The 27,380-nt window shown below is 44.8% G+C and overlaps 1 protein-coding gene and 1 non-coding gene across 4 annotated transcripts in view; both read right to left on the bottom strand.

Annotated features, from left to right (window-relative positions):
* Positions 1–27,380, bottom strand: part of KAZN (kazrin, periplakin interacting protein) — a 1,031,394-nt gene that overhangs the window by 620,864 nt on the left and 383,150 nt on the right. The window lies entirely within an intron of this gene.
* LOC128575653 (U6 spliceosomal RNA) lies at positions 17,662–17,768 on the bottom strand. The gene has a single exon (XR_008377075.1). It is a non-coding gene; the product is annotated as a U6 spliceosomal RNA (small nuclear RNA).

The raw sequence follows: 27,380 nt of genomic DNA, 5'->3' as shown, positions 1-27,380 counted from the left end.
GTCTCAGGCACCCCGACAGGGACCGCGGGATGCAGGGGCACTCGTGGGCACCAGAGCTCACAGGAGAACTGGCTTTGGAGACTGTGACATATTTGGGGAGAAGTGTTGTAGGCATTATTCCCCAACTGGATGAAATGATTGTGAAATCACTCCTTTTTATTTTAATTCACCGAGTGTTTACTGAGAGTTTGATACACAAAAGTCACTCTGCCAAGATGATGAGATGGACAGGAGATGGCTGCTTTCCTTAAGGAGCTCACAGTGCAGTGGGAGACAGGAATCACTTGCAACAGGCTACAAGGAAGGCAGAAAGAAGCAATGGATAAAGAGAGACTCAGACTTTCCGAGGGAGATGGCTTGGAACAGGGTGGCCTTGGAACAAAAACCCTACCTGTAATCCTAAAGCAGAGAACCACATTCAAAAGTTATTAGGTATAAAATGAGGGGCATAGTGGTCACCACCCCTTAGCAGTGAGAATGTCACTTGTTACCCAGGACAGAAGCCTTTGATATGGTCATGTGAGTAGCCCTAGTTTGCCCCCCAGATAATTCAGGAACCTGTCTCACTGCCTAGGATTCGTCCCAATGGGTGACCCCTTGCTGGTTACAGAATCCTGAGTGTCTTTTTTTGCCCTTAAAGTCTCTGTACCAATGACCACCAATCTAGTCGTGTTTGGATTTCTTGCCGTGACATTCATTCTTTCCTGATAGAACATTCTTTAAGTAATGTACTTGATGAGCCGCAAATAAGTTTCTTAGAAGGAGTAACTGATTAAAGAATTAGCAAATAAGTTTCTGATTGAAAAACTAGCTGCAACAGTAAAGTCTTTGGAGGTGGCAAGTGCCCTGAGTAGAGGGAGCAGAGGGAGATTCGGGGCCTTGCTGGCAGTGGCGGAAGCCCCAGCACTTCCGGAGGGATGCTGTAAATACCTGGGTAATCGGAAAGCAGAAGTGTGAGAACACCGGGTACCTGGAAGTGGGAAGGGGACGGGGAAATGCAGGGCTGCTGCCCCCATCGCAGTGGTTGTCCTCAGTGTCTGGAGTCACCTTGGTGACAGCCCCTCTCTCTTATCCCTTCTCCATGGGGAAAAGGCATAATGCCTTCAACATGCTAAAGCTTATTTCTTAGAGAAAATAGAAAACAGTCATCTCAGTGAATTCTAAAGCAGTCTTGATTACATTTCCTATTTGGGGAAAAGTGAGCTAATTTTATGCTAAGACGTGAGCTCAAAGCCTTTCATGGAGTAGCAGAGCCCAGGCTACCTGGGCATCAACCCATCTCACACCCAGTCTGCTCTCTGCATCTTCAGCCCTTTAAAGGGGGACGATCAAACACTTCTGCAGCCCTTGCTCTGTGCCAGGTACCATTTTAAGTGCTTTACGTACCATTTTAAGTGCTTTACGTGCCTTAACCCATTTGATTTTCATAATTGCCTGAGAGACACTCTTGTACCTATTTGACAGGTGAGGAAATTGAAGCTCCTTACCCCAAATCACAAATCATAAGTAGCAGAGCCAGGATTCAAATTCAAGAAGACTGGATCTCTTCCATGCTTTCAAACCCTCTATCTAACTTTCTTTGCAGGAAAAGAATATAAAGAGTCATGATCCTCTGGTAGCATGCTGTAACAGTTAGCTACTGTTGCATAACAAATGATCCCCACACTCAGCTATGTAAAACCACAACCATTTAACTCATTGCTATGACTCATTTATTTGTAGGGAGGCAAGGGGTGTTGTTGAGCTTGTTTTATCTTGTCTGGGTTCATTCATGCATCTACAAGGCAAGAGGGAACTTAGTTCTGGGCTGGAAAGGAGTAGCCCCCCCCTAGCTGGGGAAGCTTAGCTCCATATATCTCTTGTCCCGCTCCTTCAATTCAGAGGAGCAAGAGCCATCAGACAAGAACTTTTGCAGTTTTGTCCCAGAACAAGCACACCATCGTTTCTGCCCTATTCTATTGATCAAAGTGAGTCATGTAGTGTTTGGGGGGAATTCGTCTCTCCTCAAATTTACATGTGGAAGCCCTGACTCTCGGTGTAATGGTACAAGGTCATGACAGTGGAGCTCCCATGATGATTTGAGTGTCCTTGGAAGAACAAGTGGCAAAAACTGTCTCTCTCTACACCATGTGAGGACACAAGGAAAAGGTGGCCACCTGCAAGCCAGGAATGTCACCAGAATCCAACCATATTGGGTCTCTGATCTGGGACCCCCATCCAGAACTAGGTGGGGGGTTTCTATTATTTAAGCCATCCTGTCGTCTTATCATATTTTGTCATGGCGGCCTGGGATGACTGAGACATATCAAGAAAGGAAACATAATCCACCTTTATGGGAGGAAGTTTGGGGTCACCTAATAAAAATTACATGTACGGGGAGGAAGAAGTGGGATTGTTTCTGTAGTCAGTCTGCTTCCGTCTTACTAAGGTATACTGACTATAGTCATTAGAAAAAGAAGAGAAATAAACTTTCAAAGTCCAATGTCATGGAACTCACGGAAGGGGGAACAGGGAGGAATAGAGATGGAAAAGCAAACTTTCCATATATCTCACTTTATTTTTCAGATGCCAATCTTGTTCTAAGTAAACACGAATTCATAGAGCAGAGAAAATGGGATCTGTCTAAAAAGATGGCTGACGTTGGTGAAAAGGCATTTAGGTGACAGCCCTTTTTCAATCCCACTGCTATAAACAGATCCAGGATGTGGGGCTTTAATTGGGTGGCTTATCCTCCTGCATTTATCGAAGATGTTTATGACCAACCCAGTGTCGCCTTCCACACTTGTAAGGATGTGATGGAGGGGTAAGATGAGGATAACACTGGCCTGTTTCTCAATTTTAGATTATCTTCCAGGAACTCAGCCACAGAAATCAGCCCCAGTAATTTCAAGTTGGCAGAGCCAAGCTAATTATCTGCAATTTCATCTGTCAAAATAGTTGGGAAAGTTCTCACGTGGTAGGGGAGTGAGTCCGACGGGTGGGCCTCACCAACGCTCCAGAATTTTCACAAGTTAGAAAGTGACTTAGATGTTGACCTTGAGTAAAGGGCGTCTCCCCATCATTTTTTGGAACCTGTGTGTCTGACCACATGTGGTCATGGTCTATGGCCTGCAGGGACTTGACCTTCCCTGTCTGAGCTGTGGCTGGCATGGTCGAGAGAAACTGTGTGCATATTCTGTGGGCTCCCCTGCAGACATGTAGATGTCTTTTATAAGGCCCTATATGTGGTGCAGACCAGTGTAAAACTTAAGTCTTACAAAGGTATGAAGACTGCAGGGTTGTTATGGCTGGCACCGCTCTGATTGGTCAGCACCCACTTCTGTTGGGTGGCCCCCTGCTGTCCAGGTTGCTAAATATCTTCCGCTGTACCCCTCTTCTAACTGTGCTGGGCAGTCTTGCTGCCCCTCCTAACCCATGTGCCATCTTTCCCTGGGCAGCTGATATCTCTGGATCAAGCATGTCTTTGCTCCATACCCTCCCGTTGACTTTGGTCATTGGGGGAACCTGGAGAGGAGTGAAAGATAAGAGAGAGGAGATGTGTCGGGGTGAATTAGTGCCCGAGCAACCTTTTTCAGCAACTGGTCAACAGCTGGGCTCCTCCACTACGGACTGCAGCTCCCATGGCTACAGCCACAGATGACGCTGGATTCCAGAAGTTATTTCTCACCTCTTGTCAGGTCCAGAGGCGTAGGTGGGACCCAGTCAGGACCAGAGTGCACCACACCTTCGTAAAACAGACCTAAATTAAACTCTTCTCAGCAATGAAAGTGCCATCTATTTTCTACCAGCACGCTGAATATTTCAAGCAGTTTAAAAAAAGTGGTGCAGATGGAGAGCCCGGTGGCACGGCCAGTGCATTAGTAAAACAACAGTAAACAGTAACCACATCAACACAGATTTCTTCTTGTTCCCTTTGAGGAGAAAATCAGACACATCTGAACCAGGCCAATTCCTTTCCCTCTCTCTTCTCTCCCTAACTTTTATCCCTCCCTCCCTGTCTCCGGGCCTCTCCTCTCTCTCCTTCCTTTCCCTTCCTCTCCCCTTCCTCCATCCTACAGCCCCGATGGCAGCCCGTTCTGTGCCAGGCACTAGGGAGGCAGAGGTGAGCTGGACAGTTTTGGCATTCAAAGAGCTCCCAGCCCAGAGCTTAACCCATCACAGAAGTACAAAACTTCTCAAGTCCACAGACTGGGCTACATCCCTGTCTGTCCCTCACTAGCTGCGTGACCTTGGGCATATTAGTCTGCCAGGGGTCCTCAAACTCCACATGCGGCGGTGTGATTGTATTTGTTCCCGTTTTGTTTTTTTACTTCAAAATGAGATATGTACAGTGTGCAGGGGAATTTGGTCATAGTTTTTTTTTTTTAAACTATAATCCAGCCCTCCAACGGTCTGAGGGACAGTGAACTGGCCCCCTGTTTAGAAAGTTTGAGGCCTCTGAACGTATCCACTGCTGTTACCACATCTATAAAACAGGAGCACTCCCGGCCTACCTTGTGGAGTTCTCACGAGCACGCCACGAGATAATGTGTGTAAAACACCTAACACCAGCTCAGCAAATAGGGAGTACTGATACCCAGTTATGGGGGCTTTTCTTTAGTAGAGAGGAACGGTGATGCGGTGAAGAGTGTTAAGATCTTAGACAGGCTACTCAGCCTTGGGTCTACACAGGTCTAATATTAACTACCTTCTACCCCTTTCCCAGCGGGTTATGACCATTACACCTGATAATCTGGGTCATGCCCCAGATTATAAAAATGACCAAAGTCTTGATCAGATATCTGCACTTACTATTACGGACTGTGGGTTTGCCTTCTGATGAGCGTTTCCATTGTTTCCTTCACTGGGCAGATGACCCTTCCTACACCACCCCTCGCCCCTCATTATTTATTTATTGGGAACCTTGAAATATTCTGGCCAAGAGAACATTGGAAATCAATTTGTCTGCTGAAATGGGAGGGATGGCAAGAGGGTCCCAGGGTCCCAGCCCATTGTCATTCTCTGGGAATGATCATGTGCCATTTCTTTTCATGTCCCTGTGGGCTTGTGCATCTTACGAACTCACTGAAGCAAACCGGAACATCCTCATCGTGGCACTGATGCCCTTTGCAAATGCACCCTTGCACTGCTGGTATGTGTGGGGGGAGGTCCTTGAAAGAAATGTGACTTTCTTCCATCCTGACGCCTTGTGGCTAGAGGACATCAAAAAGCCAGAAGCAGGTGCATGTGTAAGATAAATGTCTCTCAGGGGTGCCTGCCTTTGATCATCAAATCCTTATGCAAAGCTCGAATTCTCCCAGTACCGTTAAAATTAGTTTAAAGGGCTTCCCAACTGCCTTAAAGAAAACAAACAAACAAAAAACATTCGTGCTTCCATCTGAGGAGTTGGCAAGTCCAAGTTCCTGGGACCTTATAAGCAGCATTTCCTCTGATTCAGGTGCTCTGAGATAGTGGCGGAATCCCAGGGTCTTCTAAGAAAACATCTGTCAATGCTAAAACTTACGGAGCCCAAACATCAGTCATCACAGGCTAGGGAGGGGGCCACATGCTACTCCTGCAATTCATCCCCCGGAAGAAGGGGCAAACTCCTCCCTGTGAACTGTCATTCTCAAAGCCTGCACTTCCTTGATATTAGGGGGATGGTTGATGCTCTTAGCCCTGAAGGATCCTCAGGACTGTACAATTTGTCTAAAAATGAATGATGTTCATGACCTGAACATTTTTATTATGGACATTTATTCTTGCTACATATTGATAATTGCAATGATAACAACACGGCAACGTCTGCCATTTGCTGGGAATCGACTTTGAACTTCAAAGATGTCACTTGAGGGTCTTCAAACTTATGAAACGGATCGATATGAGGTATCACCCGAGAGGGTGCCATGGGTGAAATAATTTGAGAAAGTGCATATTTGGGGCTCTGATGAGTCCTGTGTCCTGACTGCAAATGCAGGCCGTTTGATTTGGTGAACAATGAATGCTGGCAAGAAAGGAACTCAAGGAAGCTGTAGTAGAACCTTAAAAACAAGATAATATTCACGTTTGCAGAAATGAGCCAGCACAGAACAGCAGTGTGAGGGGAGGGGATGCAGGACGCTCTCTTCCCCTTGCACTTGACCCTGTATTTATTGACCTCTGCAAATGTGGGAAGAGGTCCCTAGAGCAGAAAAAGAGCCAAGGGCAAACTATATCCTCCTTCCCAATTAGAAAATAGATGCACTTATCCTGTGGTTGGAAGCAGTGATGGTTGACCTGGCCCCTGCTAGAATCATCCTGAGAATTACAAGAAGACACTGATTCGACTCAAGTACAGCAGTAATTCCTAACAGGGGCAATTTTGGTTCCATGGGGACATTTGGCAATGTCAGGAAATTAATTTTTATTGTCATGACTGGGGTGTGCTGCTGGCATCTAGGGGGTAGAGATCATGGATGCTGCTTCACACCCTATAACGTACAGGACACCCCACAACACAGAATTAAGTGGCCTCGAATGTCAGTGGTGCCAAGATTAGGAAACTCTGGGCTAGATGGAAGCTCAGTAAGGGCAGAAACCCTGCCTGTCTCCTCGGGTGCTGTGACTACAGCACCCTGCATGGGTTTGGGTGCAAAGTCTCCCTTTATTGGGCATCTGAAGACTGACCAGCTAAATGTGAACAGAATCCAGCCACACAAAAGATGAAGCCCCACTTCTAATAGTCAAGGGAGGGGTCCTCTCAATCACCCCTACTGAGGAGTCATCATGCAGCCCAGAGAAGGCTGATGGGCATGTTTGGACACGCCATGCAGGTGCAGGTCAACCCTGCACACTCCTCCCTTCTCCCTCAAATCCTTTGACAGACCCTGTTTACATGTCTCCTCTGTAATCTGTGGTCTTCTCTGGAAGCCTGTCTCTGAAAACTTTGACCCAGGAGATAAAGAGATGGAGCTGTGTTTAATGGCTGAGATGACCTTCTGTGTCCCTGCCTTGGCTCCTGTCTCCACACCTTCTGTGCCTAGGAAGGCACCTGTTGTCACCACTCACATCAATGGCAGTTCCCAATGATGAGTCTTGCTCCTAGACGGCAGAGTCCACAGCTTCCCAGCAGTGATTTTGTTCCAGTGGGGATTTGGAGGAGGTGAGGCAGAGAATTGGGGGTGCAAGTCCTGTATCTACCAGGGGTTGAAGGTGTGAGAGATGAACAAGAGGAATAGAAACATTCAGGAACACCTTAGCCCCGTCCTACTGAGAAGTCAGAATCTCCCCCCGGGGGTCACCTAAGTTCATTTGTAGCAATGGTCACATGAACAAAGTCTATATAGGGGCAATTTATACCCTTTTAACTGTTAACAAAGTCAGTGGGATTTCTGGAAACTTACTCTTTCTCATTAACTTTGGGGGATAGATTTTGAAGGTGGTGCCAATAGGATTTACTGACAGATCAGAGGAGGACATGAGAAAAGGAGGGAGTGGCCATGTCACTAAGTGTTTACTGGCTGAGATGAGGACACTTGTTGAAGGGGCGGCATGTCCCAGGAACAGGTTTCTTTGAGTTAGTTAAGACTGAGACATCCAAATGGTGGGGTTGAGAAGGCAGTTATGTGGATACAGGGAAAGTCTGGCTGAAGACATTAAGGTAGGACAACATCATCAAGGAGCCAGTGTCATTACCAAAGCGAAGAGATTGAGGACGGAGCCTGGACATCCCAGCAATGGGAGTCAGAGCCTGAGAAGGGTTCCTTGAAGGTGATAGGGGAGCAGTGGAGCATAGGAGGACAGCCAGGGGCTCCCCTGGAGCCCACAGCAGCTGGCCTCGTTCTGGATATAGTAATTGCTTCCTAACCAGCTTCCAGTTTCTATCTTCTATCTCAGTCAACACCCACCACTTCCACAGAGTGGCCCTACTAACACCCAAGTTGGGTGCTGTGCCTCTGCTTGGGACTTCCAAGGGTTCCCATCTTACTCCGAGTCAAAACCAACCTCTTGACAGAGAGCTGGCCCTTTGCCACCTGCTATGGTTTGAATGTGTGTTCCCTCCAAAACTCATTGTGATGGTGTTAGGAGGTGAGACCTTTGGGAAGTGATGGGGCCATGAGGACTCTGCCCCACAGGTGGGATTAATGCTGTTTTAAAAGGGTACACCCAGCCCCCCATCATCTCTCTGCCCTTCTGCATTCTGCTCTATGATGACACAGCAAGAATGCCCTTGCCAGATGCTGGCACCTGCTTGAACTTGAACTTCCCAGCCTCCAGAACTCTGAGCCAATGTATTTGTGTTCATTATACATCACTCAGTCTGGAATATTCTGTTCTAGCGGCACAAGGACCAAGACCTCACCTTTCTGGATTTAGCTATAGCTATTCTGCCCCATGTTTATTGAGTTCAGCAGCACAAAGCACCATCCTCCCTCAGGCCCTTTGCCTTGGCTATTCCCCCTGCATACTTTGCCCTGTCACCTCCTTCAGATTTTCAAGTGGCACCTGTTAGTGAGGGTTCCCTGGCCTCTCTGGACAGCATTTTTTTTTTTTTTTTATTTTTGGCCGGGGCTGGGCTTGAACCCGCCACCTCCGGCATATGGGACCGGCGCCCTACCTGTTGAGCCACAAGCGCCGCCCTCTGGACAGCATTTTATCTCCCATCCAACTCTCACAATTTCCTCCTTCCCAAGAAGGTAGTTGTTTTTTCTTAGAATTTAACACTACAGATCACACTAGATGTTTTACTTCTTTATTTTCTATCTTTCCCACTAGACTAGAAGCTCCAGGTAAGAAGGGGCCTATCTGTTTACCTGTTTCCCTTACTGTTTCATCTCTAGCTACATTAATGCTCAGCCCATGGTAGGGGCTCCATATGTGATTAGCCTAAACAAAGACCTGTAGCAATATATTTTTATTTACATGTAGCAGATTTGTTTTTGCAAATGTCAAAAACAGCCCTAATAAAATCTATCTATTTATTTGTTACAGTCTAAAATATGCCCACGTCCTTTCTTGCTTTTGGTCCATTTACCCTTCTGTTAGAGAATAATCCTTTTATTGTAGGTGGCTTCAAATTAACTTTGGTGGTAAGAATTAAATAATTGAGGTGGGGCACGATTGCTCCTGCCTGTAATCCTAGCACTCTGGGAGGCTGAGGTGGTGGATTGCCTGAGCTTGGGAGTTTGAGGTGGTGGATTGCCTGAGCTCGGGAGTTTGAGACCAGCCTGAGCAAGAGTGAGACACTGTCTCTAGTAAAAATAGAAAAACTAGACAAGTGTAGTGGCAGGCACCTGTAGTTCCAGCTACTTGGGAGGCTGAGGCAATGGGATCACTCAAGCTCAAGAGTTTGAGGTTGCTGTGAGCTGTGATGCCATGACACTCTACCCAGGGCAACAGAGTAAGACTCTGTCTCAAAAATAAATAAATAAATATATATTAAATAATTAAAGTTTATTCCCATCACTGATCATTATGTTCTGTTGACTTCCCTCACTGAGAGAAGTTCCACAACTGTCTTGTTTTTCTGTTTGTGCACACGTTTTGTCATATATAACACAGCTCCGAGAAAGCAGGGACCCGGTTCACTGCTGAATCTCCAGAGGTGAGAATAGTACCTGGCACGTAGTAGGTGCTTGCTAAGTAATTTGTGAAATGAAAAAATAAATACATGAAGAAATGAATTTTTAAATTCTGACCCCTGAAATGTTGACCTATTAGGATCTTCATTTAAATTCAGTGGTTCTCAACTGGGGTGATTTTTGCATCTCAGGGGACATCTGATAATGTCTGGAGACATTCTGAGTTTTCCCATCTGGGGAGGGGAGTTGCTCCTGGCACGAGGTGAGCAGAGAGCCGAGAGACTGCTGAAAACACTACAGTACTTGGAACAGCCTTTCATTGCACAGAAGGAACCAGCTGAAGGATTTGCAGAGAGGTGGGAAGATGCTAACTTGAACCACACAGATCAGTGCTCACTGTGTGCAGGGGCCTCACCTCTGGCTGCAGAGTTAGCTGCTGGTTTGCCCTACTGGGAAAGTCACTTGTGTGCCCTAAACAGATATTAAGCTTTGAAAGCCTCAGTGCTTTGCCCAGTAAAGGTCACCAATGGCTCTCCAGGGAACTTGGTGTTGTGACAGCTGTATTGGCAGCTTTAGCGACCACCAGTGACCTGGTCCATCACGAAGAATGGAGCACGGGGAGTTAGGATTGTTGAGAATTGAAGCGGGTAGAGACTGGTTTCTCTGCTTGGTGGAATTGCTATTTCTTACATTTTCCGACTGTGACTGTTGCCATGGAGAGCGTTTTCTCTGAGCTAAAGAGGAGCGCCACTGATCACCGTCACAACGCACTGTCTTGCCACAGATGTAGTGGCCCCTGGCACCTGCCTTCTCCAGTTCTCCCAAGCCTCCTCCATGGATGTTACCTCTGAAACAGAAACAAAAGCTTGAGGAATAGCCAACTGAGGGATAGGAGACCAATTACTAGTGAAAAAGACCTTTAGGGTAGGCTGATTCTCACCCTCGCGTTATTATGTTAGATTGTCCACATTATCCTGAGCATTTAGACAACTTGGAGTGTCTTTCATTTAAACATGTCAACAAAATGCTCAGATTCCCATTAGCTTTCACTTTGAACTAACAAGAAAGGGAGAAGGGCTACATAGCTACCTTTTTCAATCATTATGCAAGAAGGTATTTCCTTCCCAACATAAAAAATACATAAATGTCTGGCTGATGGGAAATATCAGGATGCTATATAAATCTTATTTGGTTCCCAGCACCAGCAAACTCCTACGATACTAGGGGAGCACTTGCTCTGCAAATGAAAATGTGTGTGGCAAAAACAATTTCATTTACCATAATGAGTTTTGGTTTGTTGTTGCTGCTTTGATACAATTATTTTACACCCAGAATCCAAGGACGAATAGGCTCGCCTCCATATACAGAGCACGTATAATGCGTTTCCTCTGGGTTATCTCATTTAACCACAATAAGTGGCTCATAGTGGTCATGTGATCTGCTCCAGGTTGTCTATATAGGACATGGTGCTGAGTGATGCTGGCATTTATTGCTTTAGGTTTTATTTCTGACTTTCTTAGTCAAGTGTATGTTCTTATGAAAGATACTACAGATGGGATAATTTACAAGAGGCAGAAATTCATTTGGCTCATGGTTCTGGAGGCTAGGGAGTTCAAGAGCACGGTGGCAGTGTCTGGTGGGGGCCTTTGTGTTGTGACTTCCTTGGTGGAAGGTGGAAGGGTGAGAGTGAGAGAGAAAGGTGGAACTTATCCTTTTAATCAGGAACCCACTCCCATAATAACTAACCCTTTCCTGTGATAATACCATTAGTCCATTCATGAGGGCTCCTAATCCCCTTCTAAAGGTCCCACCTATCAACTCTGTTGCATCGGGGATTAAGTTTCCAACATATAATCTTTGGGGAGCACATTCAAGCCATAGCGCTGATTACAGTTCTTTCTGGGTGTAATGCATGTGCAGCGTAGTGCACACTTGGCTGCTAAATGCAATTCTCCATGGTGATCAAGATGGCAAAACATCCACAAGAAACAGAGAATCAATCACTCTGGTTGTCATTCAGGTGTCCAAGTACTACATCCCGGAACACTCCCCTTTTCTGGCTATTATTTGCATCAACATTTTCTGTGTGTTAACGAACACACATTGAGTCATTAGATCCAATGACCCTGGCCAAGGTCCCATGGGGTATTTGCAAGAGGGCCTTGCTTCCAAAAAGATGCCAAGGACTGTCTTTATGTTGAGTTTATCACATACATACATGTGTTTCTTTCCACATGTCATCTCACACAGCAAGCTGACACCTTGTTGGTGAACACCAATACAGACCGGTTTAGTGTTAGCAGGCCTTGGTTCTCAGGGCCTCTCAGTGTGAGCACCTGGACACAGGAAGCATGTGATACCAGTGTTTGAAATACATAGATTTTGTACAATGCGACCCTAAAGATAAGCCACCTATTTTATCCAGGTCTTGCCTGAAGAAAGAACCATCTGTTCCAGCCTTGGAGGAAAGGCTATCTGTGTTGTACTGATGTATAGAGAGATGGTGCGTAGTTTTCCAACATCCTGGGGTTTCCTTGGGGGGGTTTCCTCTCTGTGATGTTCTTTTACTTTTGAATCTAACCCTCTGCACTCATTTTCACATATATGTGAGGTTATTGTCTCCAAAGACAGATTGAAAGACAATATTTTTGTAACTGTTTGCTCAGTTGATAGATGCTAGGCCAGGCCCAGTGACTCATGTCTGTAATCCTAGCATTTTGGGAGGCCAATGTGAGCAACTGGGAGGCTCAGTTGTAACCAGGAATTCAAGACCAACCAGGCAATACAGTGAAACCCTATCTTTACCAAAAAACAAAAACACAACACAACAAACAAAAGAACAGACACGAGAGTACAACTCCCTTCAGGTAGAGGTCATTGAAAGTAGCAATCATCTTTTGAGAAAAGCCTGAAAACTGCTAACCCAGGGCTGCAACAGAGATTCTCAAGCCAAGCTGAAAGTCTGTTATGGCCTCTGCCCCCAGAAAGGCTGAGGTGCTCTGGAGCTTGCACTAGACTCTTTATCGCAGCTCAATTTACAATCGCCAAAATGTGGAAATAGCCCAAATACCCCCATCCCAGGAATGGATTAATAAACTGGTGTATATGTACACCATGGAATACTATTCGGCCATTAAACAAATGGAGACTTTATAGCATTTGTATTAACTGGATGGATGTAGAACACATTATTCTTAGTAAACCATCACAAGAATGGAGAAGCATGAAGCCTATGTATTCAACTTTGATATGAGGACAATTAATGACAATTAATGACATGGTGGAGGGTGGGGTAAGGGGAGAGCAGAGAGAGAGAGAAGGAGGGAGGGGTGAGGGAAAGGAAGAGCAGAGAGAGGGAAGAAGGGAGGGGGTGGGGTCTCGGTGCAACACATCTTGTACCCTCAACGAATCCCCAACAATAAAGCAAAAAAAGAAGAGGACAAAAGGTGGATGATCCAATCCTCTCACTTGGCCTGACTGTGGTGCTGAAACATCCGCCTTCTCCAGCCTTTGTGCCAGGACTTGCAACATCAGCACTCCTCATTCGCAGGCCTTTGGACTCAGACTGGAATTGATGCTAGCAGCTTTCCAGAGAGAAGATGGTGGGTCTTCTCAAGCTCCCTCAACTCGTGAGCCAATCAATCCCTTATAAGAAACCAGATGATACATATCTCCTGCATACAAACTTAGACCCTTAAGATGATGACCTCATCCTAGAAAGAGCGCTACAAGCCTCATTGCTGAATGTCACTCTGGTCACCTTTGAGGTACTCCCCTTGGGAAGCTATGCACTAACCCCAGCACCTAGTCCACCCTCCAGGCAATTTTGGAACTCTTTTCCGGAATGGCTATCAGAACTCTCGTTAAACAATATCTGACTCAACCTAGAAAAAGTGCTTTGAAGGGTAGACGAGGCACTGGCATCAGTGCATAGCTTCCCAAGAGGAGAACTTCGAAGGTGACCATAGTCCTATTCAGTCATGAGGTAGGTAGAGCTTATTCTAGGATGAGTTTGCAGACTCAATTTATCTCACCTTGTATGTATGTCTCCTCTTGGTTCAGTTTCTCTGGAGAACCTTGACTAATACAGAGGCCATCAGGCCACGTCCCCTTCCCAGAAAGCTGCCTCTTGCAGTGCTTGTCTACTGTTCTGACTTACAGTGGCTAAAACCTCCTTTTGCATGAACAATAGTCTTCCAGCTAGTGTGGCTGCTTCCTACGTATCCCGCAGCAGCAGCCTAAATGCCACCTCCTCCGGGAGGCCTTCTGAGATTACCCTGCCTACACAGGCTATTTCTGTGTTACTCTCAATTTCTATTCCTACATCCATCATGTGATTTATATTTTCTTACTAATTATGACTTTGTTTGCTTGTTGACCACCTGACACTTGCTGTAATTTCCTGGAGGGTAAGAGCCTTGCTCATCTTGCTCAGCATCCCCTGGCACGCAGTAGGTGCTTCACACCTATTTTATGAATGAACACGTGAATGACCCAGCGTAGATTTCCCGCCACTTGTGACATAATTAACAATGAGCCTCAGGGTGAGGCTTCACTCACCAAGAAGTATGTCTTGCTTGGAGGAAAGTCCCTACAGGATGGTCCGAAAAGAAGGCGCGCTCAGTAGGTGAATATTCATCTTGCTTCCCTCCTCCCCCAGGAGATATGTGGAAATGTGTAGAGCCATTTTCAATTGTCACAGTGGGGGAGGGAGGTGCTGCTGGCATCCAGCCACGTAGAGGCCTGGGAGGCTGTTCACCATCCTACAAAGCATAGGACATCCCCCTGTGGGGAATTATCTGTCCTCAAATAGCAATAGTGCCAAGGTAGGGGGAGAAGCCCTGTGTGAGAACATTCATATTTACCATATGTTAATTACCAATTTCCCAAAACCCCAAGTCCAACAGAGTATGCTGAACACAAGTTAGCATTCTTTGGTGATGATACAAACATTTCATTTTTTTTAATTGGCCTCAGGTGGATGATATAGTCATCGTTACTCAATGAGACTACAACTATAAAGAATCCTAGGGATGGTCTGAGTGGACGTAATAAAATACACGGTAGACATTTAACAGTCTCTGAATTTGTCATTTGCGTTTCCCAAAGGAAGAATGCGGAAAAATTCCTCTTGCTTGCATTTTTCAGACTGTTCGTTATCTACCAAGGTGAAAAATCGAAGCTAATAAAGTCCATAAATGAGGCAGTGATTATTCACATTACTAAGTGATCCTTCTTTTTCAGAAGCATTCTCTGCCAGTTCCCTTTAAACACTTGGCTCCTCTCATGCATTCAAAATCTAACTTGGTTTACAAAAGCAGTCATTTATGTGGGCATTGGGTGTTTGGTTCTGCTTCCCAGCACCCCAAACACTTCAGGAGATCAATAAATATTTATTAATGCTGATGAGGTGAACAGAATCCTTTCCTGAGTTCTTGTCATGCACTGTATGAGACAGACCTTTTTAGCAGCACCTTCAAGGCCAAGACCAAGACATTCCTTTCTTAAACTCTTGGCCTCTCCCAGGGTCTAGGATGCTTTGGGGGGACCTGAAGACCACCCTTCTTCAATTTAGCCCTTGCCAATCTCCTCCAAACATTCTGCAGGTGTAATTCTCAACCACGCACAATTTTCAGACTCTATCTTAGCTGCAGGGATGGAAGGCTTACCCACAGCCCCTGAAAGCATGCTCTGTAGTGTATGTAGAGCCATTTTTATGTAGTATATGTAGTATATGAGATGCTTTTACAAGATGGGATTAAGCCTGTAGTTAATGTCTCAATATCACAGTGAAAAACTCAGACTAGGAAAGGTTTTCATTTGCCTCTCCTAAGAGCAGTAACCCTGAAAGTCTGGACCCCTGGATAGCAGCATCCTCAGTATCTGGAAACTTTTCTGAAATGCACTTTTCTCTGCCCCCATTGTGGACGGAGTGAACCAGGATCTCAGAGGTGGGGCCCAGCCAACTGTGTTTTCATAAGCTTTTCAGGTGACTCCGATGCACACTAAAGTTTGAGAATGACTATGGTAGAGGCTCAACTTTTTCTTGCTTAATGGACAGATCACCCATTGCTGATCTAATACTATTCATAATGTCTTATAGAAGATATGACTAAACTTTGTGACTCCCAAAAGAAACTCCAGGGACCCAAGACCTGTGGTAGTCCCAGGTTTTTTAGCCCAATAAGTAGGCAGAGATCCATATGAAAGAGGCAGCAAGTCTATAACTCAGAGGGAAAAGCAATCCTTCCCAGGCTGCCAGGAATAAGGCTTTCCCAGCATGCTTTGCACAAGACGGTCACCCTCCTCCCCCAACTTGGTCTTCCATGGCAGACCAAGGAGGCCAAGGAGGGACAGGAAGGAGAACTGGGATGAGGCTGAGATTCCTGAAGGACCCTCAGGAGCTTGGTGGTTTGCCACCTGGGGGTGACCACATTCACTAAACAATAGGTTAGTAGCTCCCACATGCTCCTGTGCAGTGCCTGGGCTTCCTGGAGGAAGGAAAGCCCTCGTCCCAACCCTCCACCCTTCCCAGGACCCACACTTCTCACCCTTTTCTCTTTTTCTTCACTAACCCAAGTGGTCCCTTCACTTACTACTCCCACTTCCCCTGAAGCCTTGGTCTTCTCTAGTTCCCAAGGGTAGAAAAACACTTGCTATCTGTGAAAATAGCTAAGTCCTTCCATCTGGCATTTTGGTTGGTTGTTTCCCCACCCCCCTTTAGTCCAATTTTCTTTGTATGTGATACCAAGGCCCTTCAGGCATGTGTTGGGAGGGTGAGAACGCACCCATGGCACAAAGATTCATGCTTTGGATATAATCCCAGCACATGGTGATAGAGCCAGCTGTTTCTGCACCAACTCATTTAACTATTGCATCGATACGGAGTCCAACCAAGCACCATCATGTAAACACAAGTAACCATGACAACGGTTTGCTTTGAGACGGAGAAGGGATAAAGAAAGGGCCTTCAAAGAGGATGGCAGGAAAGCCTGGCCTGCTGGATAAGGACATCCAGAGGGGCCATGGAAACACGAGGGGAACCCTGTGACTCGGTGCATCAAGCATGTCCTCTGTGCAACACGGTCTCCATATTTGGACACAGGGTGAGGACTGCACATCTCAAATACCCCAAGTATTAGCAAAATCAACTGTTAGATCAGCACTCAGACATTCTTGCCAATAAAAGGCAGCACTCAGACATTCTTGCCAATAAAAGGAAGAAAATCAGGGTGTGAGGTAAAACCTAGATAATCGATGACCAATAGAGAAGGGCAAAGGTCCCTGGAGATGCACAGACCCAATGAAAGAGTTACACAAACAATTTCAAAGGGAGGGAAAGAGAATATTCACACCTTGAATATTCTGCCTCTCTGTCTGTTTCTGTCTTCTCCCTCACAAGAGGGACCCTCTTCCACCTCTCTGGAAGAGCACCAAGCTTTCTCTTTCCTTAGATGAACTTTCTCTTTGTTATAGTAAAGCCTGTACGAATTTACTTCTGCTTTCTTTCTTTTTTTTTTTTTCTTGCCCATTATATAGTTTATGCTTTTCCTTCTGGTTTACCATTTGCCTTCCAGTTTTTATGTGATGTTTTAAACAGATATTTCAGATACTTAGCAGTTCAATAGAAAATTTGAAGACAATAAGGAATTGATTAGGAATAGGCAGTAAAAGGTATTAACATTTTCAGTTTAACAAGGCGACTCAGTTTCGTTTTAAATGACATGCATACTGTGCCCATTTTGCTTCAGAATTCTTTTAGAGGATGAGATTTACACACACCTCTAATCGTGCGACATGCTTAACAATAACACACTTCATTATAATGGGGTGTGTGTGTGTGTGTGTGTGTGTGTCTGTATATCTTGTGGTAAGACATTTATAATATACTCTTAGTTGTTTTGAAACGTACTCTTGTGTTGTGCACATTAGGTGAGATCCCACCCAATACCCTCCCTCCACTTGCCCTCCCCCACCCCTCCCTCCCTTCTCCCTCCTCCCCCTTCTGTCTGGACCATATTTGAGTTTTATCATTCATACTTTCTATGCATGATGCCCAGGCTGCTGCTCCTGTTTTGTTTTCAGTTTCGATTCACTTTTTTTTTTTCTTTTATCCAGTCCAAAAATTATGGAATGCTTCCTGAATCTGCATGTCATCCTCCCGCAGAGGCCATGCTAATCTTCTCCGTATCTTTCCAATGTTAGTATTGGTGTTGCCAAAGCGGCCACTCTAATTTCACCTTCTATTCGTGGCGGGCCTCCAACTTGCTAGTTCCTCCAAGTAATGGAACCAGGTTAGCTGGGTTCAGGGAACTGGACCCTGGATTCCAACAGAGACTCACACGATTTTAGCTGGAATGAGCATCTGAGAGCAAAGAGTCTCAGATTCCCCTGCAGGTTCCAGAAGATGTAGACTGACTCTGTGTTCCTGTTATTTATTCCCTTGCGGTCCTTGCCTGCTTTCCTCTTTGCTAAATCCTGTCCCCAGGGAATGTCCCATGTCTTTGTTAAACCCTGTTGACCTTAAAGGGAAATTCATCATTCAGGATCCATCATGACCTTGAAGAGGCAAGGTCGGTCCATTCTGCCCTTGTCTCCTTTCCCTGTTGCTTTCTAAACGCCCCTCTTCTCTGTCACCATTCTCCTTCCAGAGAAATCATGTACAAATCTTGGCTGGTACATTTTAAGGCTCCTTCTTGGAGGCTGAATAGCTTTCAGCTACATAGGTTTTGCCCATCGCAGAGCCTATATTTTAGACAATAGGCTCCACACACATTCTTTAAGGTAAATACAATCCTGCAAGCACTTGGGTTGTGTTAAAGTTAATGACCTGGTGTTGTGTGAGGAAATTAAAGGGCAAACAATACATTTTTGACATTTCTGCCACCCAGAGAGCAGTGGCAGCTTTGCTATCCATGTGCAAAACGAAGAACCTTTCTCCTCAGAGGAAATGTTCAGACTGAGGATTTCTTTTTGGGCATTTAGAAAGGTGTCTCCATCTGATTCTTTCCTAGGGCTATGCTGCAGAAATACATCTTGGCCTACGATGCCTTTCCTGAGTTGATGAAAGTCAATGCTGCTTATTCAGCTCCCAGGAAGCTTGGAGCTCAGTGTCAGCCACTGTTCAAAATGGGGGCCAAAGGGAGGACCCAGATAAGATAGGGACCAGAACTGGACCTGCCTTACTCATTAACCTGCTCTGTTAATGCACTTGGAGAGAAGAAAACAAGCAGGATTTCTCCACTGGGCAACTCCCAAATCCCCTTTGGTGATAAATTCTCTATTGAGTAAAGGAATTGTGAATTTAATGAGTTGCTTTTGACACTACACAAATCTAATTTCTGGAAGTTAAAGCAATGCCTTCTCTTTCTTTCGTTGGGCTGCAAAGAACTCCAGGAAGCCAACAGCCTGAGGCAGGATGGAGCCCGGGGGCCTGGCATTAAGGAAGTATCACAAAGTACCCGGATCTCTGCATCCAACTTCTGGGCTGTTAAGAAAGTCAGGTTCCCGGGCACCTGTAGTCCCAGCTGCTCCAGAGGCTGAGGCAAGAGAATCGCTTAAGCCCAGGAGTTGGAGGTTGCTGTGAGCTGTGTGACGCCACGGCACTCTACCTGACAGCGGTACAGTGAGACTCTGTCTCTACAAAAAAAAAAAAAAAAAAAAAAAAGAAAGTCGGGTTCCCAGATGCTGGATGGGATTACAGGGTCCACTAATGTCAGAAATTCTGAAAGCTCAATTGCCAAGGCATGGAAGCAACCCAAATGCCCATCAACCCAGGAATGGATTAACCAACTGTGGTATGTGGATACCGTATAGTACTAGTCAGCCATCAGAAAAGATGAAGACTTTGCATCCTTCGTATTTACCTGGATGGAGTTAAAACACATTCTTCTTAGTAAAATACCTCAAGAATGGAAAGAAAAAAGTATCCAATATACTCAATACTAATATGAAACCAATATATAAACAACCACATGCCCACACAAAAGAAAAAACACAAGTATGGTCTAGCAGGGGTGGGGGTGGGGTGGAAGAGGGAGAGGAGAGAGAGGAGGGAGACAGTGATGGGGGGGGGTTCTCACCTAATGTGCACAATGGGAGAGTGTTCAGCACACCCCCTGGGTGAAGGGCCCAACTACAACTTGAACTTTGCCTTAGAAATGAAAATGATGTAACCTAATGATTTGTACCCTCATATTAATCAGAAATTAAAAGAAAAAAAGAATTGTGAATGCCGATGGGATGGTTGGAAAAACAGACACTTAGAAGCTTTGTGGATGACCACCTCATGGCAGTGACTAATGAATGGACCATTCATAAAATTCTCACAACAAAATGCAACATGAACTTCTAGGCAAAATGCACTTCTAGGCAAACAGCTGCTTTCCACAGAATACTTGCTTGGAAACTAGAATCCTGCTGTAAGGGATGCGTCCCACCAGCAAACAGGTCCACAACGGGGTCGCTTCTGCCTTAATAGAGGTACTCAGAGGTGCAAGGAGGTGGCTGCAAAGAAGTCAAGTTTGCTCCGGCCCCATCTTCCTTCCTTGGGCTGCACTCTCAAGGCAGTCAGCAAAGATGCCCTGACCTCCCTTCTGTTTGAAGTATCATTCTAGACATTGTTCTATGTCCATCTACGTATACAGACATGGAGAACATCTGCCCCTTGGTCCCACGGTATTTCTATTATTTTAAGCCACCCAGTTTGAGGTATATTGTTTTAGCAGCCTTAGGGAATGAATACACTTCCTTTAAACAAAAGGAAAGCGGGCGTTGTCCTTTGCAGGCGAGGAGGAGATCCAAGTTGAACCCAGATCTGCACTTAAAACTCCAAGTTCTTGCCACCCCCACCTTTTCCTTTTGGGCCTCTGGTGCTTTGACACGGCCTGGTTTGTTCTGAAAGCTGTAAGGAGGTCAAGGGTCACGTGCAATCAAATTGAAGATTCTCCAGCAAGTGGAGAGAAAGCTGCCCGTAGGGGTAACATCAAAGATGGAGGGTTTACAGGCATAGGTAGAGACCCCTCCAAGTCACACAACACAGCTGGACAGCATGGGGCTCAGCTCCTGATCAGATTGCATGGCAGCCAAGAACAGCAGCGGGGAGTGATGCTGACAACGTTACAGCTTCAGCCCAGGCTCTGCAGATCGGTTGCACAGAGAGAAGGGACACGGTGACCAGTAGGCTGGACCATTTCCAAAACAGCTATGATACTCTCCTGAAAGTCTTCCAAGTTTCCTATAGACAGAGGAAGGCTGAACATTTAATTGTTCAAGAGCTTGTCCCCCGCTGCGTCATCCTGGCAAGATCTGAGCTGGTCACCCCAGAGGGCCAACAGCCGCAATGGAGTTGTAGCTACAGCATTTTATTTATTTTTCACTCGTATTATCAGAGGGCTCCATAAAAGGATCAACCAAAAATGAACCGCGCTTAATTGCCAGACCATTTCCACAGACTTCCACGAATCTCTTCTCTATAACTTTCCACTGTGAGGAACGTGTTTGGCTCTTTACTTTGTAAATGGGAACAGCTGCAATGGACCAGCAGCCAGCTTTTTGAACAGATGTGTATTTCTGGAGAAATCGGTTTTCCCTTTTATTATTATGTCACCAAATTTGGTCTATTTCCAAGCAATTTACATTTTAAGCTATGACTCACCTGTGAACCAAGGATAATAACTGTGGCCTCCAGGTAGGGAAATTTATCTCAACAACAAGATTTGCTAGGCAAAGCAAAATTTTTAGTCATTATTATTAGCAATATGCCGTAAGAGGAATATCTACACTTTGCGACCTCCCCGCTGTACTAGCCCCTTCTGAAGTCCCACTGTAGGAAGTTTTTTTGTTTTGAGTTGGTCTAGAAAATAGTACGTTTCAACCCAGTGGTTCTTGACGGAGGTGATTTTGCTTCTCAAGGGATATTGGGTAACGTCAGAAGACATTTGTGGCTGTTATGTCTGGGTGGAGGGGAGTTCCTGGCATTTATCGAGTAGAGGCCAGGGATACTGCTAAACATTTTCCAGTGAACAGGTTACCCACCCACCCACCCTTGGAATTATCCTGCCCCCAAAGTCAAGGGCACCGAGGATGTAAAACTGTGATGTCATGAGATGAATTGTGCCCCCCCCTCAAGATATGTTGAACTCTTTGCTTTTTAGGATATAAAAGTTTATTTTTAGGGAGAGAAAAGGGGGGGAGATGAAAAAGAGAGAGAAAAGAGAGCAGAGGGCAGGAAGTCAGAGAGGGAAAGAGTCGGGGGGGGGGGGCAAAGAGAGAAAAGAGCGAGAGAACAGCCTAGCCCCCAAAGAGAAGAAGGAAGAATGTCCACTTGGTATGCTGAACTCTGTACCCCCAGGATCTCAGAATATGACATTATTTGGAAATAGAATTGTTGCAGATGTCATTAGCCCCCAGAGCAGCGTGGGGCCTTAATTCAACAGCACTGATGACCTTGTAGAAAGAAGAAAGATGATGAGAAGACGGACACGCGGGGAGGAGGTCAGGTGGGGACAGAGGCGGAGGTTGGTGTGAGGCTGCCACAGACTAAGGAAGACCTGGAGTCCCCAGAGGCTGGAAGAGGCAGGAAGGATTCTTCCCCGGAACCTTCAGAGCAATCACAACCCTGGCAACAACTTGACTTTGGGCCCCTACCCGCCCCAGAAACCATGAGGGAATGAATTGCTTTTGTTTTAAGCCACCTAGTTTGTGATATTTTGTTATGGAAGCCATAGGAAATGAATGCATTTCCTTTCAAAGGAATGAGACCTTCTTTTTCTTAGAATGATAATCGTTATATTTTGCTAGGAAAATATGCTGTTTTCTCTTTCTGCCTCCGTTCTCCCCACATTATTAAGCTAAATGACTCTCGGAGGCAGACACACTCACTCAGTATTAGAGGTGAATAATAATAATAGTTACTATTTGTTCAGAAGTTTCTTGCTCCGGCCCCCACATAATATACTTCGCAAGCACAATCTCATTGGATTGTTGCAGAGGCTCTGTCCTGAGGGCGGCTGTTAGAATTACTTCTATTTTGCAGTAGAGGAAACTGAGGCATGATTGGAGATGTTCATTTCCCACAGTCCCACAGGTGGCAGGTGGAGAGAGTTGGAAACCAGTGAGTCTGGCTTCAGAGAGCCTTACTCTTAACCACGTGCTGTTCAGCTCGGAAGCATAGACGGCCGAAGGCGCCTGCAACCAGTCAGTGCTAAGGGCATGACCTTGTCTAGCCAGATTCCCAGGCCCTGTCAAAAACACATCTCCAATGAGGACGGCCCCAACAGAAGCCAGTCACTGAACCACATTGCACAAGAAATGAATTCTGAGACAAAATAAGAGTGGAAAACACCACATCTGATATTTCCCTCTTCAGGATTCAGAAACGTCATCAGTAAAGCCTGTGACTAATTCACTTCTAAGTAAATCAGATAAGGCATGTGTTTACAAAAACATCCACACGAGACACATCCCTGTTTACCATGTTTAATCCAGTGGTTCCCCCAATTATTAGAACCTAGAAACTCTTTCCATAGGACACGAGTAATGTGTAGAGCAGAAGGCAGAAAACCTTTTCTGTTGAGGATAAGGAAATATTTTAGGATTTGCAGGTCACATGTGGTTATTACCTCTGGTTACTTGTTTCTCTTTTTACAACTCTATAAACATGTAAAAACCATTCTTAGCTTGAGGAGCATTAAAACAAAACAAAACAAAACACAACCAGCTGCTGGCTGGATTTGCCTGGCAGGCCAAGGTTCCTTGGCTCCTCTAGAGGGACAGCCTTGAGACAATGCAGGAAAGGTGACTTTTGATGCATTATTTTTCACTGACAGTGCTGAGAAATCAGGTTTCAGAAAACCAAACTTCTGTCATTAGCCCAGTGTTCTTTGCATGTAACCAAGGAGAAATCGGAGATCTGAGTGCACTGTTTTGGGGTTGTGTTTCCTTGCTTAGAGGCAGAATGAATCACCACCAGAGAGTGGGTGGGTGAGAGCCTAGCTCCGCTCCATCGTCTGGGCCGGCTGCCCCTACTCAGGCCCTTAGAACATCCACCCAGCTGCGAGGTGGGAGATGGAGACACTGAAACATCATCTCGACATTTTGCAGATGATTTTCTGTTTGTCTACCAGGCTAAGGTGGATGCCTGCCAGGAGTAGTTTATGGAGATCTCAGCTATTTCAAAGTCCTCAACAGCCAACCTTAGCAAGATAATGAGGACTTTTATGGGCACAGAATTGGTTTTCCTTTAAAAATGCAACCGTGGCTCCCTGAAGTGAAACTCTGGAGCCCTCTGGAGCCAGGGTGCCTGATCTTGAAGATCTAAATTTAGAGGCAGTTTCTTCTTCATGGGAGGAGGTAAGAGACAGCATGGCCTGGAGGGTGGGACCTAGGGTTCAGGTGCTGGCTTTATCTTCACTGCCCTGGGGAACCTCCTAGAGGTTGAGCCCCCTTCTTCCCTCCCTTTCTCACTCTGTAAAATTACTCCAAAGGATGAAATAAAGGCAAATTTATATATTTGCAAATGTCTGGCAGGGTTGTAAAACACAAAATATAGGCCCTTTGTGGTCGCATAGTTCTGGGTTTGGATCCTAGATTTGCTATTTCGTAGCTATGGAAACTATAGACAAATGACTCAACCTCTTAGAAGTTCAGTTTCCTGGCAGGGAGTAGGGACTCACACCTGTAGTCCAAGCACTTTGGGAGGCCAAGGCAGGAGGATCCCTTGAGGTCAGGAGTTTCTATCAGCCTGAGCAAGAGTGAGACCCTATCTTTAAAAAAATGAGAAAAATTAGCTGGGTGTGGTGGTACATGTTTGTAGCCCCAGCTACTTGGGAGGTCAAAGTAAGGGGATCACCTTAGCCCAGGAGTTTGAGTTTGAGGTTACAGTGAGGTATGATGACACTACTGCAGGCTACCAAGGTGACAGAGTGAGACCGCTTCTCAGAAAAAAAAGTTCAGTTTCCTCATCTATGAAATGGGGATAATAATTCTGATCTGACAGTGTTGACAGGGAAAGTAAGCTTGACAGTCTGGAACGATGCCTCGCGTGTCACAGCTGCAGAATGTCTTAGACTTACAGCCATACGGGCTCCAGTAGGCACACTGTTAGGCGACCTCAGGATGTCCACCTCTACTGGTGCTCACCCTTTTGTGCGATCCCCTCCCTCAAACATAGGCAGAACCTGTGGCTTCTTCTAAGGCATCACTTCTGTAATTGCATTACATAAGATTGCAATGATCATCTTGCAAGGGAGTCTTTCTCTTACTGGCTTTGGAAAAGCAAGTTGCCACATGGTGAATGGCTTATCTAGAAGGCCATGGGGCAGGAACTGAGCGCAGCCTCAGGTGAACAGCCAGAAGCTGAGGGCCTCAGTTCAGGAAATGCATGAAAGTAAAATGCTGCCAGCAACCACAGGAGCTTAGAAGTGGATCCTTCCCCAGTCAAGCCTTCAGATGAGACATTAGCCCTGGATGATACCATGGACCCAGCTAAGCTGTGCCCAACACCAGACCCACATAAACTGTGAAATAATAATTGAGTCTGTGGGAATATTGTCATGCAGCAATAGCTAGCTAATACACTGGCTTTCAGGCAGTTTACCCAAGGGCCCTTTCTTGCTGCCAGTTTTTACCCGGCTAACTTCTCCTCCTCCTCATTCTGAGAGATTCAGGCCAATAGTCTCTTCCCCAAAGAAGACTTTCTTTCCCTTATCAGAAGCTCTCATGGCACTGGGGTTTCCTCATTAAAAGTATTTATCACTGTTGTGATTTTGTATGAATTTGTGTGATTACTACATTTTTTCCAGTGTAAATTGCATACAGTAAAATAGAGGTGTACAATTTGATCTATTTTGACAAATGACCCATTTTGACAAATGCACACACTTATCACCCCAGAAAGTTCTTGCTGCCATCTAGTAAAGACCTTCCTGATCCAAAGCAACACTGTTTTGATTTTTAATATTAAAATTAATTTGTGTAGGTTCTGAAATTTCATATAAGTGGAACCATATGGTTTGTGCTTTTTGACTCTTTTATCAGCATATTTTTGAGATGCATCCTTCTTACATGTACCATTTGCTTTTTTCTCTGTTTTTTTTTCTTTTCTCTCTTTCTCTCTTTTTTAGTCCTCATTAGTCTTCAATTGTATGAATACAGCACAGTTTATTTATCCATTTTTTTTGTTATTGAAGATCTGAACATTTAACTATTTTGTACTATTAGTAAAGCTGCTGTAAACTTTCTTGTATAATAATTTTGCAGACACATATTTTCATTTCTTTTTGGTAAATACCCTGGAATTGCTGGATCAGAGGATAAATGTATATAGAACATTTTAAGACAATACCACTTTTCAAAATGAATGCTACCACTTTTTATTCCTACCAACAACTTATAGGTGTTTCAGCTAATCCATCTTTGTGAACATTTCACATTGTCAGCTATTTTAGTAGGTGAATAGTAGTATCTTATTTTGGGTTTAATCTGAAATTTTCCTGATAATTATTGATGTTGAGCACATTGTTCGTATTCGTATTATTTATGTCTTTTGTGTGTACAATTGACTGTCTTTTTTTTTTTTTTTTTTTTTTGGACAGAGTCTCACTAGTTTGCCCTCAGTACAGTGCCATGGTGTCACAGCTCACAGAAATGTCAAACTCTTGGGCTTAAGTGATTCTCTTGCCTTAGCCTCCCAAGTAGCTGGGACTACAGGCACCAGAAACAATGCCTGGGTATTTTATCATTGTTGTTTGGCAGCCCTGGGCTGGATTTGAACCTGCCAATGCCAGTGTTTGTGGCTGGCACCCTAGCTGCTGAGCTATAGGTGCCAAGCCAATTGACTGTCTACTTAAGTATTTTGCTCGTTTTTATTGAATTGTTTTCTTTTGTTACTGAATTGTAGAAGTTTCTTACATATTCTGATTATAAACCCTTTGTTGGATACAAGTATTATAAACATTTTTTCTTTTCTTTTCTTTTTTTTTTTTTGAGACAGAGTCTTACTTTGTCCCCCTTGGTAGAGTGCTGTGGCATCACAGCTCACAGCAACCTCCAACTCTTAGGCTTAAGTGATTCTGTTGCCTCAGCCTCCTGAGTAGCTGGGACTATAGGCGCCTGCCACAGTGCCTGGCTTTTTTTTTGTTGTTGTTGTTGCAGTTGTAATTGCTGTTTTAGCTGGCTGAGGCTGGGTTCAAACCCACCACCTTCTGTATATGGGGCCGGCACCCTACCCACTGAGCCACAGGCACTGCCCAAATATTTTTTTCTTATAGCATGTATTTTCATTTTCTCAATAGTGTCTTTTGATGGGCAAAAGATTTTAAGTCCAATTTAGGAATGTTTTCTTTTATTTTTCATGCTTTGTGTACCTTACCTAAGAAACATTTGCCTAATGTAAGGGTGTGAAGATATTTTACTACATTTTCTTCTAAAAATTTTATCGTTTGTAGCTTTGATATTTGATCTAGACTTCATTTCAGATGAAGTTTGATATATGGTGTGAGGTAGGGATTACAGTATGAAGTTTTGTATATGGTATGAGGTAGAGATTACAGTTTGTTTTTCCACCCAATATGTAGTTGTTCTAGCACTATTTTTCAAAAAGCGTTTTCATTCCACATTGAATTGCTTTGACATCCTTGTCAACCACATGTGTGTGCATCTATTTCTGGATTCTAGTTATGATTACCATAACCTTGTAGTGAGTTTTTAAGCCAGAGAAACTCCTCATCTTGTTCTATTACATATTGTTTTAACAGTTCCTTGTCACTTGTGTTTCCAAATACATTTTAGAATTAGTTTATTTATGTCCTTAAAAAGATATGGCTAGGATTTTGATTAGGA

This window comes from Nycticebus coucang, chromosome 22, assembly GCF_027406575.1.
Source record: "Nycticebus coucang isolate mNycCou1 chromosome 22, mNycCou1.pri, whole genome shotgun sequence".
NCBI lineage: Eukaryota > Metazoa > Chordata > Mammalia > Primates > Lorisidae > Nycticebus > Nycticebus coucang.
Note: the sequence above shows the minus strand (reverse complement) of the source record. Positions and strands in the feature narration are given on the sequence as shown.